General features: G+C 49.0%; 1 protein-coding gene across 2 annotated transcripts in view; it reads left to right on the top strand.

The window, feature by feature from the left end:
* LOC119184597 (uncharacterized) overlaps nucleotides 1-12,639 on the top strand; it is a 328,559-nt gene that overhangs the window by 185,921 nt on the left and 129,999 nt on the right. The window lies entirely within an intron of this gene.

Below are 12,639 nucleotides of genomic sequence, written 5' to 3'. Positions count from 1 at the left end.
TCTCTTTCTGACGACGACTATATGGCCTTCCTAGGTGTTCTCGACGCGTCCACGATTGCCCAACAACAACGAGGCGACCCTGAATTACTTGATTTCATCAATTACGTGGACAAACGTTCTTCGAGGGCACCCAGAGTCTTTGCAAGGACATCATCGTCGTTTTGCTTACGCAATGGCGTCCTCTACAAAAGAAACTTTTCATCTATCGGAGCTCCCTATTTGCTCGTTATTTCTACACCCCTTCGAACTTAAGTGCTTCAAGCATGTCACAACGAGCCGACGTCTGGCCATTTAGGCTACACTCGCACATTGGCAAGAGTGCAGTGGGGATACTACTGGCCATGACTCACAACAGCCGTCAAGCACCACATTCACACTTGCCTCGATTGCCAGCGACGCAAGTCACCTCCAAAGAGACCCGCCAGTCAGCTGCAACAAGTTCAGGTTCCACGTACACAATTTGACCAGATAGGAATGGATATTTTGGACCCATTCCTACTTCTACTGCAGGGAATTGCTGGGCTATAGTCGCGAGACACTACCTAACCAGGTGTGCCGAAACAAAAGCTATCCAAAAGAGCACCGCAGCAGAAGTGGCGAGATTTTTCATAGAAAATATTGTGCTACGCCACGGGGTCCCGACTATCGTGATAACAGACCGTGGAACAGCATTTATGGCAGCTCTTTTAGACCACGTCCTGATGCTTAGTGGAACGACTCACCATAACACCACTGCGTACCACCCGCAAACGAATGGACAAACGTAGTTCCTCAACAAGACGATTGAAGACATGCTGTCGATGAATGTGGATGTCCATCATAAGAATTGGGACGAAAGTTTACCCTATATCACGTTCGCATACAATACGGCTAAACAAAAAACAACTCGCATGACTCCATTCAGCTTGGTTCACGGACGGGAGGTACGGACAATGCTGGATGTGATGTTGCCACATGAATGGGACGCTACCGACACAGGCGCTGACGTGTTCACTGAACGCGCGGAAGAAGCTAGGCAGCTCGCCCGCTTACGGATCCGCTACCGTCCAGACTACGACGCAGGCCGCTACAATGCTCGCCATAGAACTGCAACGTACAAAATCGGTGACAGAGTGTAGGTTTGGACACCCGTAAAAAAAACGTGGACTGTCCGAGAAGCTGCTAAGGCGATATTTCGAGCCACACCGAGTATCGCGCCAGCTAAGTAACGTCACCTTCGAGGTCGTCTCCGACAGTCCCCGATGCCCGAGGCATCGCCAGCACCAGCCAGAACTTGTGCATGTAGCGCGTATGAAGCCGTATGTCAGCGACTGACTACACGTTAAAAAAATACTGTGGGTATGAATCAGCATCGGGGCGATGCTCCTATAAGGATGGGCAAGTGACACGTGTTTATAGGAAAAAGAACGATGATAGGAATGATTTGTAGATTCCAGCTAGTGGGTCAGGCGGTTTTCGGGACGACAACGAAGCAAGCGGCTTGCTGTACAGCTGATCCTGAACACGCTCTTTTCGCTGCCGTAAGCTGCTGTCATCTTTTGTTCACGTTGCACTGCGACAATATGTTAAACCTACAAAAATATTACTAAGCAGGTGTTTGACCAGTCAATTAGCTTATATTTGTTAAATAAACACATATCACAAGCATTCTAAATACAGAGGGCGCCATGGGCGCAGCGGCTGCGAAAGGTAAACAGCAGATGGTAGGTGCAATGTGTAGTGACGGTAACAACAGTATTAAAAACACCGGGAAATTCATGGCCGAGGAGAACCCGGTGTCATCGCTGCCTCATGGAATTGCTGGGTGTTGGAGCTAGCGCAGCCGCCCGCCGCACCACAGCTTCATCCGAGTGTGTGCGCTATAAGGTTTTTTTTTAGTATGAAGTGCGTATTAATGTTGTCGGACGCACTGCATTTTCTAGATTGCAATGCCAAGCGTAGTGTTGTCGAAGGTGAAAGTGTCCTTGCTGCCGAGTTGTCGCAAAGGGCAAGGTCGACGATGAAATCAATGCTTTTGCACAGCTCACGCGTGTATATGTCCGGGCGCACATGCATGAAACTCCAGTGCGTCTGCGAAGTGTTCGAAGCCTGTGATCTGCGAAGGCCAAAGCTAATGCATTGCAGGCTGTTTTGCTAAGTGCGAACACGTACGGCCGCTCTCATTCGTTGCAACGTATATGCTCCCGTGCTGCCACAGGCCGAGCACGTTATTCAGCAATTGTGTTTTGTAGGCAGTAAGCACTTGCCCTTGAACATCGTTTAGCAAGTGCTGATCGCCTACGGTGGCACGTCAGTATTTTGAAGCGGCCTGCCGGTTATCTCGTCAGGTGATGCTGAGCGACATAAAACAGTTTCCTGATGCATATTCGGCGGGTCTACAATGCAGTGCACCTTTGTGTCATCAAACCTTTGTTGTTAAACCTTGGAAATCAACATTCCTAACGCATATCATAAAGAAACCAATGCAGCCAGCTGCATTTCAACTTTTCGGGTCCTTTTGCGTCTCGCCGATTAAGAGCAATAATTCGTAAAACACTTTATTATAACAAATATAGCCAATCGTGCGAGGGTCATCACATTTTAAATATCAAAGGGCCTGTTGACAGGGCCACCAGCAACAAGTCAGGCTAGTGCGAGGCCGATTAGGACGCGGAAATGTTAAAAGAATGCTTGCTCGAACACAAAAAAAAGAAAAACAAAGACTGTAGATGCCCATGGTGAGGTCGGTGGTTCGAGCCACTGACCTCCCCCGTCCTTCAAGTGCCGCGCCAGCCAACTACGCCACAGCCATGACAAGCCGGTTTTGTATTGTTGTCACGCTTAGACGCAACTTTATATTATTTTATTTTTGTACGCCACGAAGAAACTTTAACGGCTTCTATCGTTACGCCTAGACAGTAATGCTCGACACTCCGACTGAGGAAACGAAGTGCCAAACCGGAAGAGTGCGTGACGTCACTTCCGTGTGGCGTAGCAGCCGTTTCTGTGTGGAGGTGGCTCGAGCGCCGCGCGGCGCAGCAGTCTCTGCCTAGTAAATAACGCGACGGACGCAGCCATTGCACATGGATGCATGGATTGATATTGCTATACCCTTCAGATCAGGCGGTGGCTAACGCCACCAAGCCGTAATACTTAGTGAACCAAAAACTATATTTATTCTTTTTTCCCTTGAAATAGGGACGTTGAGGACTCGTACTTTGCAGTGAAGGGTTTAATTTTTACTCGTGCCTTGACTTTAGCCACCAATCAGATAACCTCCTTCTAGTTATTTCTACCCACTTAAAGACTATTTTGCCCTCCCTGTCCCTAAACCCCAGTGCTTTGAAAAACTCTGTGCCATTATCCTGAACTATAGGGTGAAGCCCTTTACAGAACATTATCAAGCGTTCGGCAGTTTCCTTTTGTCCAAACGCACTGCATACCATGTCTACCCTTCGTATTTTGGCCCGATATGCCTCGGTTAGCAATACTCCCGTCCTGGTTTCAAACAGTAGAGAACTACCCCGAGTATTATAATAGATCCTTTCCTTGGCAATTTCCTGCTTAAAAAAATCGATAGATTTCTAGTGCGGACTTCTTAATCATGCTGATTCTCCACATATTAGTCTCAGCTTCCTTCCCCTTCTTCTTAACCGATAATTCTTTTCGTTTGGCCCCCTGATGTTTTCTAAGTATTTACCAGTCAATTTACTGGTTTGCTTTCTCCATTTTGTATCGACATTCTTCATGCACAAGTATCTGAATACCTTCCTAGCCCAACGCTCCTTTCCCATTTCTTTCACTCGCTTCGCAAATTTTATCTTGCTGCTAGCTTCCCTGCCCTCAAACGATGTCCATCCCATATCGCCTTGTACTCCCTGATTTGATGTATTCCCGTGAGTTCCTAAGGCAAGCCTACCTATTCCACGTTGCTTAATTTCTAATCTTGCTTGAACTTGCGATCTCATGCACAAGACCGCATTGCCGAACATCAGACCAGAAACCATGACCCCTTTCCATATTCCTCTCACAATAACATACCTATTGTAATTCCACAGTGCCCTGTTTTTCATCACCGCTGCATTCCTGTTACCTTTAGTCGTCACGTATATTTTGTGTTCCCTTAGGTACTCGGTCCCATTGCTTATCCATACGCCCAGATATGTGTATTTATCTGTTATCTCTAGCGTGACCTCCTGTATTCTAAGCTCACTACCTTCATTATCATTGAAAATGACATATTTTTTTCACTGCTAAAATAATTCTTCTTGTATTAGAGTTGCTGTTCACTCATGTTACTGCTAGTGATGATTGCTATATGCTTGTAATTGTGTTTTCCTTTATTGTGCATTCTTGTTCATGTAATTATGCTTTTATCACTGTAATACACTTCATTGTTAAATTAAGAAATGTATTCTTGTTTACTTGCAGTCTCACTTTTTTTAATTTTTGTACAATGATTCACTAAGGTGCACATTAGTGTACATTCGTGATTTTCTTGTATTTAATTGTTTTGCTGATGCTGCTAGCGATTGTTACCAACTGTATGCTTTGAATTTTTGTTTGCCCCCCCCCCCCCTGTAATACCATGTGGCGCTGTGGCTATAGCATAAATAGATAAATAAATAAATAAACAATCAAATAAATAAATAAATAAATAAAATCATGACTGCTGATTTTTCCTTACTGAATCTGAAATCTAACCAACCTCCCTCATTACCGCAGATGTCCATCAATCTCTGCAAATCTCCCTTCTTGTCGGCCATTAGCACTATATCATCTGCGTACATCAACGTTGATAGTGTCTGTTCAATGAGTTTCCTTGTTTGACGAAAAAGAGGTTGAAGCCCAGTCCACTTCCCTCTAATTCGGCCTCTAATCCTTGTAGGTACATCATGAATAACAAGGACATGAATGACAGAAGACACCCCTGCCTAAGCCCCCCCCCCCCCTGTTTACCTCTGCAGGCTTGGATACCTGTTTTTGCCACTTTGTAACTGTCTTGTTACCTTTATTGAGATCCTTTAAAAGATTAGTGACTCCATCTTTCACACCTAGTGTGTCCAGTATTCCCCACAAGTCCTCCTGAACCACGCTATCGTACGCTCCCTTGATATCCAAAAATGCCAGCCACGGCGGCCTGTGTTCCTTTTCTGCTATTTCGATGCACTGCGTCAGTGAGAACAGATTGTCTTCCAACATCTTGTGTTTCCGAAACCTATTCTGCAGTTCCCCCCGCACCCCTTCATCCTGTATGCGGCATGCGGCAGCACATGCTGTGCTGCCGCATGCCCCTAGCGGACGGGGCCGCAAACTGCCCGAGGGCCAGAGTAGCGAGGTTTTTTGCGGATGTATGATTTATTTTACTACATATCAATAATCCTTATAATGAAAGCAGTGATTAAAAATAGTCTGAGTGCCGCCTGATGCAACAGCGCATTTCTTCGCAAGCCACTGGTACCGAGGCCACACTTTGTCGCAGCGAAGTGAGGGTGGGAAACACACTTGCCGGCAACTTTGCAACGAGTGACACAAAGCTTTCTCGTGTGACAGCGCGCCTATGACACTCGTGGCGAAGCGTACTCGCTACAAGTGTATGTGGGACAGGGGCATAAAGCTTGTAAAGCAACTGTAAAATTATTCTAATGTATTCTACAGTTGTACTTATCCTAAAATTAGCATCTTTCATGTGCTTCCATCCGCGCCATGCTTCGTCGCAAGAGTGTAATGCTGATGACTAGACTCGAAGAGCGAGTGGTCCTTGCTGGCAACTATTCTAGGCTGTGTTTTCTTCTCTTTGGCGTCTATCAAAGGCCTTGAAAAATTCTTCTGCTCTTCTTCTTCTTCTGAGCTCGTTTCATGCCTTGCAATTTCTGATCACTTTTTTTTTCTTTGATAAATAGTTTGGTGCCCGATATCTTCATTTCATATGTCCTTTATTTCAAACAAACAATCTTGGAGCGATAGAAGAAATGATAATGTAGTGCTAAACTCTAACAAAATAGACACCAAGAGATAATGCCTCTTGCTCTTTACACTCGAGTTTCGTCCCAGACTATCATGTCCTTCGGTAAGTGCTAACTCGCCCTAGCAAAACTGATTGCGTAAACACGATGACAAAGCAACTAGGGCACAAATGAAGCAGATTAGATGAGACCATGTCGAATGTCTTAGTCATCATGGTTGACGCCGAGCTGCTTTATTGAATTTCGCTCAGTTCGAAACAAGTTCATACTGTTTTTATTAGGAACCGCCTTTTTTAGTACACGACCAGGAATGGCCTCATTTTGATTACACTTGTTTTAGACGATACTTAGGTGCGCTCTACCCTACCATAAAATTCAGCCCAGTTTCGGTTTCCGCATTTGGCTCTATTTCAAAAAAGAGCCGTAACACTTCTCCTCGTACGTCTGGACACTGGACGTCGGCCTCTCGTTTTGTTTTCTCCTACGCTAATGTGGGGCGACGCGCGGTGTCCGACACATGCCTCAGTCTGAAACGGTTGAGTGCCCTTTTAAATCCGAAACACTTCTTTGCGCATTGCAGGCACATTTAGCGTCTATCTATCTATCTATCTATCTATCTATCTATCTATCTATCTATCTATCTATCTATCTATCTATCTATCTATCTATCTACCTATCTATCTATCTATCTATCTACCTATCTATCTATCTATCTATCTGTCTGTCTGCCTGTCTGTCTGTCTGTCTGTCTGTTTGTCTGTCTGTCTGTCTGTCTGTCTGTCTGTCTGTCTGTCTGTCTGTCTGTCTGTCTGTCTGTCTGTCTGTCTGTCTGTCTGTCTTGTGACGTGCATGGGCCACCTCGGCCCTCCGCGCCCGCCGCTCCGCTTCATTCATGCTTCACCAATGATCCTCCACGTACGGCAACGCCCCAGGACACAGAGAGGCACTCGTTTCCCGCGCACCCCAGCACAGCCCTCGAAGCAGCCAATCGGAAAGTAGCGGTACAGCGCCATCTAGAATATCCTCTCTCAACTGCAATTTGTATGTACTCCTATGCGACAGCACCACCCACTACACTATTGGGAAGATACTGCTGATCACGCCTGATTGATTGATATCTGTGGTTTAACCTCCCAAAAGATAACGCCTGACGCGGGACAAGGTTGGACCAAGAGGAGTCTTATAAATGATCCGAAATTCGTTACATACATAATACATATCTATTTGTAAACATAGAGCCACTGTTGATTTTGCAAGCCGGCGCTCGTGAACCACGTTTTCCGCCAGTCCTGCTTGATCGCATTATTTAGGGCAAAGCTAGGGTCTGTCAATCTCTGTCTAAAAATTTTAACAAACTCGCGCGCGCGCGCGCCTGTGTGTGTGTGTGTGTGTGTGTGTGTGTGTGTGTGTGTGTGTGTATGTGTGTGTTTGTGTGTGTGTGTGTGTGTGTGTGTGTGTGTGTGTGTGTGTGTGTGTGTGTGTGTGAGAGAGAGAGAGAGAGATATGAAAGACCGTCGGAAAGATTTCCAGGAGTTATCCACACGATAATTATGCAAAGATAGTGACGCATCCTACACAGCTGAAAGTGTGTTAAATTGTGAGTCCAGCAGCACCAGAACGCGATGTCAAGAAAGGCAATGCAAGCTCGAACGCCTTGGCGGGTCATTATTTTGTGACGACGTTTATTCGAGCCGAGAAGTCGCAGCGAGGTCGCAACGGAAAGTGGGCGTACGGCAAGTCTGGCAGAGGCGGCACAAACTCTCGCGCAAACAGAGCACGGGCTTTTCGTTGTCTTCCGAAGGCGCATACGCGTTGGTGCGTATGCTCCACTGCAATACCCTCGGGGTGAAGGGTAGCCATCCTGGCGACTCAGGGAGTAGGCACATTGAGGGGGTCGTAGTAGGGCTTGAGACGGTCGACGTGTACGGTCTCGCGTCCTCGACGGCGCAAATCTGGTGATTGTGTTAACGGCTCGATGATGTAATTCACCGGGGAGGTCGCGTCAATGACACGGTACGGACCATGGTACCGGGCCAGAAGTTTAGAAGACAGACCAGGAACGTGCGGGGCACCCAAAGCCACACAAGGGAGCCAGCACGAAATGTAGGAGCTATGCGGTGAGCGTCGTCGTGTCGAGTCTTTTGTAGACCTTGAGCCTCACTTGTCAGAGACCGAGCCAACTGACGGCAGTCTTCAGCGTATCTGGCGACTTCCGAAAGCGGGGAGCACTCAGATGCATCAGGGCGGTACGGTAGTATAGTGTCGAGTGGGTGGGAAGGTTCGCGGCCGTACAATAGAAAGAACGGGGAAAAACCGGTAGTCGCTTGCGTCGCGGTGTTATAAGCGAAGGTAACAAAGGGCAATACAGCGTCCCAGTTAGTGTGGTCGGAGGAGGTGTACATCCTCAGCATGTCACCAAGTGTGCGGTTGAGCCGCTCAGTAAGACCATTTGTCTGTGGAAGTATGCGGTAGATTTACGGTGGATAATGTTGCATTCAGCGAGGATAGCTTGGATGACCTCCGACAGGAACACTCGACCCCTATCACTGAGTAATTCCCGCGGAGCACCATGGCGTAGAATGAAGCTGCGGAGAATGAAGAGTGCAACTTCGTGGGCGGTCGCTGCCGGTAGAGCTGCAGTCTCAGCGTAGCGTGTCAGATGATCGACTCCGACAATAATCCACCGGTTTCCAGAGCTACTATATGGGAGGGGGCCATAGAGGTCTATACCCACGCGGTCGAATGGGCGAGCCGGGCACGGGAGCGGCTGTAACATGCCAGTAAGGTGCCGCGCAGGTGTTTTGTTCTGTTGGCAAGTGGTGCAAGACTGAACGTATTTCTGCACAAAACGATACATTCCTCGCCAGTAATAGCGTTGGCGCAGCCTTTCGTAGGTTTTCAGGACACCTGCGTGAGCACTTTGGGGATCTGCATGGAAATTCATGCAGATGTCAGAGCGCATATGAGTTGGGACAGCAAGGAGCCACTTCCGACCACTAGGCGTGTAGTTGCGGCGGTACAGAATGTTGTCACGTAAGGCAAAGTGGGCTGCTTGCCGGCGCAGCGCTCTCGTGGAAGGGACAGAAGACGGATCGGTAACGTAGTCGACTAACAAGGCAAGGTATGGGTCTTTACGCTGCTCCGAAAGCATGTCAGTGCTGTCGAGTGGTGACAAGGTGGTAAAAGGAGGTGACAGAGAAGCCACATCTGGTGTTAATGGCGATCGGGAAAGTGCACCAGCGTCCGCATGCTTGCGACCGGAACGATATACGACACGGATGTCGTATTCCTGCAATCGAAGTGCCCAACGGCCCAGACGTCCGGACGGGTCTTTCAAGGTGGACAGCCAACATAGAGCGTGGTGGTCTGTGACCACGTCGAAAGGACGGCCTTAAAGGTACGGGCGAAACTTCGTAAGCGCCCAGAGTATGGCCAAACACTCCTTCTCTGTCACGGAGTAATTCAATTCAGCCTTCTTAAGAGCGCGACTTACATAAGCGACTACGTATTCGGTTTGGGTGCCTTTCCGTTGTGCCAAAACTGCGCCAAGACCAACGCCGCATGCATCAGTGTGAACTTCTGTGGCAGCAGTGGGGTCGTAGTGGCAAAGAATAGCTGGCGAGGTCAGCAGGCGGCGCAGCTGGTGAAATGCGTCGTCACATGCAGGTGACCATGCAGATATACCTTTGCTGTTGGAAAGCAGACTAGTCAGAGGTGCAATGATGGACGCGAAGTTGCGCACGAAGCGACGAAAGTAAGAGCAAAGACCAACGAAACTTCTTAGGGCTTTCAGTGATGTGGGCATTGGGAAGTCAGCGACAGCTCGAAGCTTATCGGGGTCCGGAAGAACACCGTCTCTTGTGATGACGTGTCCCAAGATGGTTAGTTTTCGGGCTGCGAAGTGGCACTTCTTGGTGTTAAGTTGTAGGCCTGCAGAACCTAGACACGTCAGAATCTCGTGGAGACGACGAAGATGTGTTGGGAAATCAGCTGAAAAGACTACGATGTCATCTAGGTAACACAAGCAAGTTTTCCACTTGTGGGCCCGCAATATGGTATCTATCATGCGTTCAAACGTCGCAGGCGCGTTGCAGAGCTCAAATGGCATGACTTTGAACTCATACAGGCCATCCGGCGTTACAAAGGCTGTTTTAAGGCGATCACATTCAGCCATTGGCACCTGCCAATACCCAGAACGCAGATCCAAGGATGTGAAGTACTCGGCGCCTTGTAAACAGTCAAGAGCATCGTCTATTCGTGGTAGCGGGTAGACGTCTTTCTTTGTAATCTTGTTTAAGCGGCGATAGTCCACGCAAAATCGAACGGTTCCATCTTTTTTTTTACCAGAACCACGGGTGACGACCAAGCGCTTTGAGAAGGCTGTATGACTCCACGTTTAAGAATGTCATCTACTTGCTCCGTAATGACGCGGCGCTCTTCGGCAGAAACGTGGTAAGGACGCTGTCGCAGAGGCGAATGTGAGCCGGTGTCAATAGTATGAGTGACAGTCGTGGTGTGGCCCAAAGCAGGTTTCTGAAAGTCGAAAGAAGAGTGAAACTTGTTAAGGAGAGCAACAAGTTGGCTGCGATGCGAGGGGGGAAGGTCTGCGTCAATAGCATTGTCGAAGGCTGGTGAGCTTGATGGCTCAGACGCCTGAATGATTGCGGCAATCTGACATGGCGTTTCGTCGGGAAGAATAATATCATTGATATGGTCGACAGGTTGCACATATCCTAACGTTTCACCACGAAACAAGCCAATGGGGTAGTTGCAGTGGTTGGTAACCAGCATTACGGTTAAACCATTCGCAATCGTAAGAACGGCAAATGGGAGCACGATGCCCTTGCGTTCAGTAAAAACAGGGGATGGCGTAAACACCACCGTGGCGTCAGGTTGCGCCACACATGAAAGGCTAATAGGGACTGAAGCTTCCGGAGGCAAGGTGATGTCGTCGTCAGCGATGAGTTTGCAGAGCAGTGGTGAATGGTCGGGTGGTGGAAATTCACAACTTGGCACTAGGGACACTTCCGCACGGCAACAATCGATGATAGCTTCATGACCTGATAAGAAATCCCAACCCAGGATGAGGTCATGAGAGCAAGATGGTAGTACAAAAAATTGGACGATGTACAAAACGTCTTGGATGACGACGCGCGCCGTACACACAGACGAGGGCTGAATGCGTTGCGCGCTAGCCATGGACAGCACGATGCCACAGAGAGATGTGGTCACTTTCTTCAGTTTGCAACAAAATTTTGCGTTCATCACAGAAACGGCGGCCCCAGTATCAATTAACGCTTGTGTGGCGGCTCCCTCAACATTGACATCAACAACATTCCGCGGCGAAAATGGAGGCCTTGATAATTGCGCAGAAGTTGCAGTTCTTGCCTCTGGAACTGCACTGATTAGTTTCCCTCCTCAGGAGGTGGTCTACGACGCATAGGAGATGGCGATCGGCGACGAGGAGATGGGAAACGAGAAGTTGATGGGCGACGATCCGAGTCAGAGTGCCTCTGTTCGTATGCAGACGTGGTGGCCTGCTGCGACGCATAGGTAGGAGTTCCAAAGTAGGCGTACTCAGGTGTGGGACGGCGGCGGCAGTAGCGTGCAATGTGGCCAGCGATGCCACACGCGAAGCAGACAGGACGGTTGTCATGGGTGGGCCACTCATTAGATGGACGGAAAAAGCGAGGTGAGGGCCTGTAAACCGGAGGTGCTGCCGGAGGAGGTGGAGCCGATAAGGATACTGGATGCGGTGGGGGTCGCGCAACCACAGCTGCGTAGCTGAGAGGTGAAGATGGTGCAGGTGGTGCGTAGCTGACATCTGAGAGATTAGATGCTGCTGAAGTGCATGCGTAAGGGGCCTGCACTGTAGGTAGCACATCGCAAATTTCACTGCGTATGGCCTGCTGCAGTGTCGAAGGCAGACTTGCGGTGGGCGCGTCGCTATGCGGCAGCAGGGAGAGCTGTCGGGCGGCTTCCTCCCTGATGAAGTCTTTGATCTGGTTGGACAGACTTTCTTGGCGAACGTTGACATTTGCGAGTGCGACAGCCGAGATCGAATCTGGTGGTGAGACACTCTGTCGGGCGATGGAACGCTGACGGCGTAATTCATCGAAGCTCTGGCACAGGCTTACGAGGATTGCCACCGAGGTCGGGCTTTTCGCTAGCAACATCTGGAATGCGCCATCCTCAATACCCTTGAGAATCTGCCGAATTTTCTCTTCTTCGGGCATAGATGGGTTAACACGCCTGCAGAGGTCGAGCACATCCTCAATGTAACTCGTAAACGTTTCGCCAGGCTGCTGGGCTCTGTGGCGCAGACGCTGGTCAGCGCGGAGCTTGCGGACCTCTGGTCGGCCGAACGCTTCTGTTACGAGGGTCTTAAAGGAGGACCAGTTGGCGATGGCGGTTTCGCGGTTGGTAAACCAAAGCTTAGCTACGTCTGCCATGTAAAATATAACGTAAGCGAGTTTAGAGTCGTCGTCCCACTTGTTGCTGACGCTTACGCGTTCGTACAAGGACAGCCAGTCTTCGACGTCTTGCTCACCACTTCCGCTGAAGATTGGTGGGTCCCGCTGGCGAGTAGCGCCGGGGCAGGTAGACGGGGCAGCCGATGGTGCTGGCTGGGCTGGGACGGGCTGGTTGGCGACTGCGTCAGTCATGTTTCGCGGTAGTCTTTCAGGCAACTTGC

Source organism: Rhipicephalus microplus, chromosome 3, assembly GCF_043290135.1.
Source record: "Rhipicephalus microplus isolate Deutch F79 chromosome 3, USDA_Rmic, whole genome shotgun sequence".
Classification (NCBI taxonomy): Eukaryota; Metazoa; Arthropoda; class Arachnida; order Ixodida; family Ixodidae; genus Rhipicephalus; species Rhipicephalus microplus.
The sequence above is the reverse complement of the archived record's forward strand: the minus strand, read 5'-3'. Positions and strand labels throughout refer to the sequence as shown.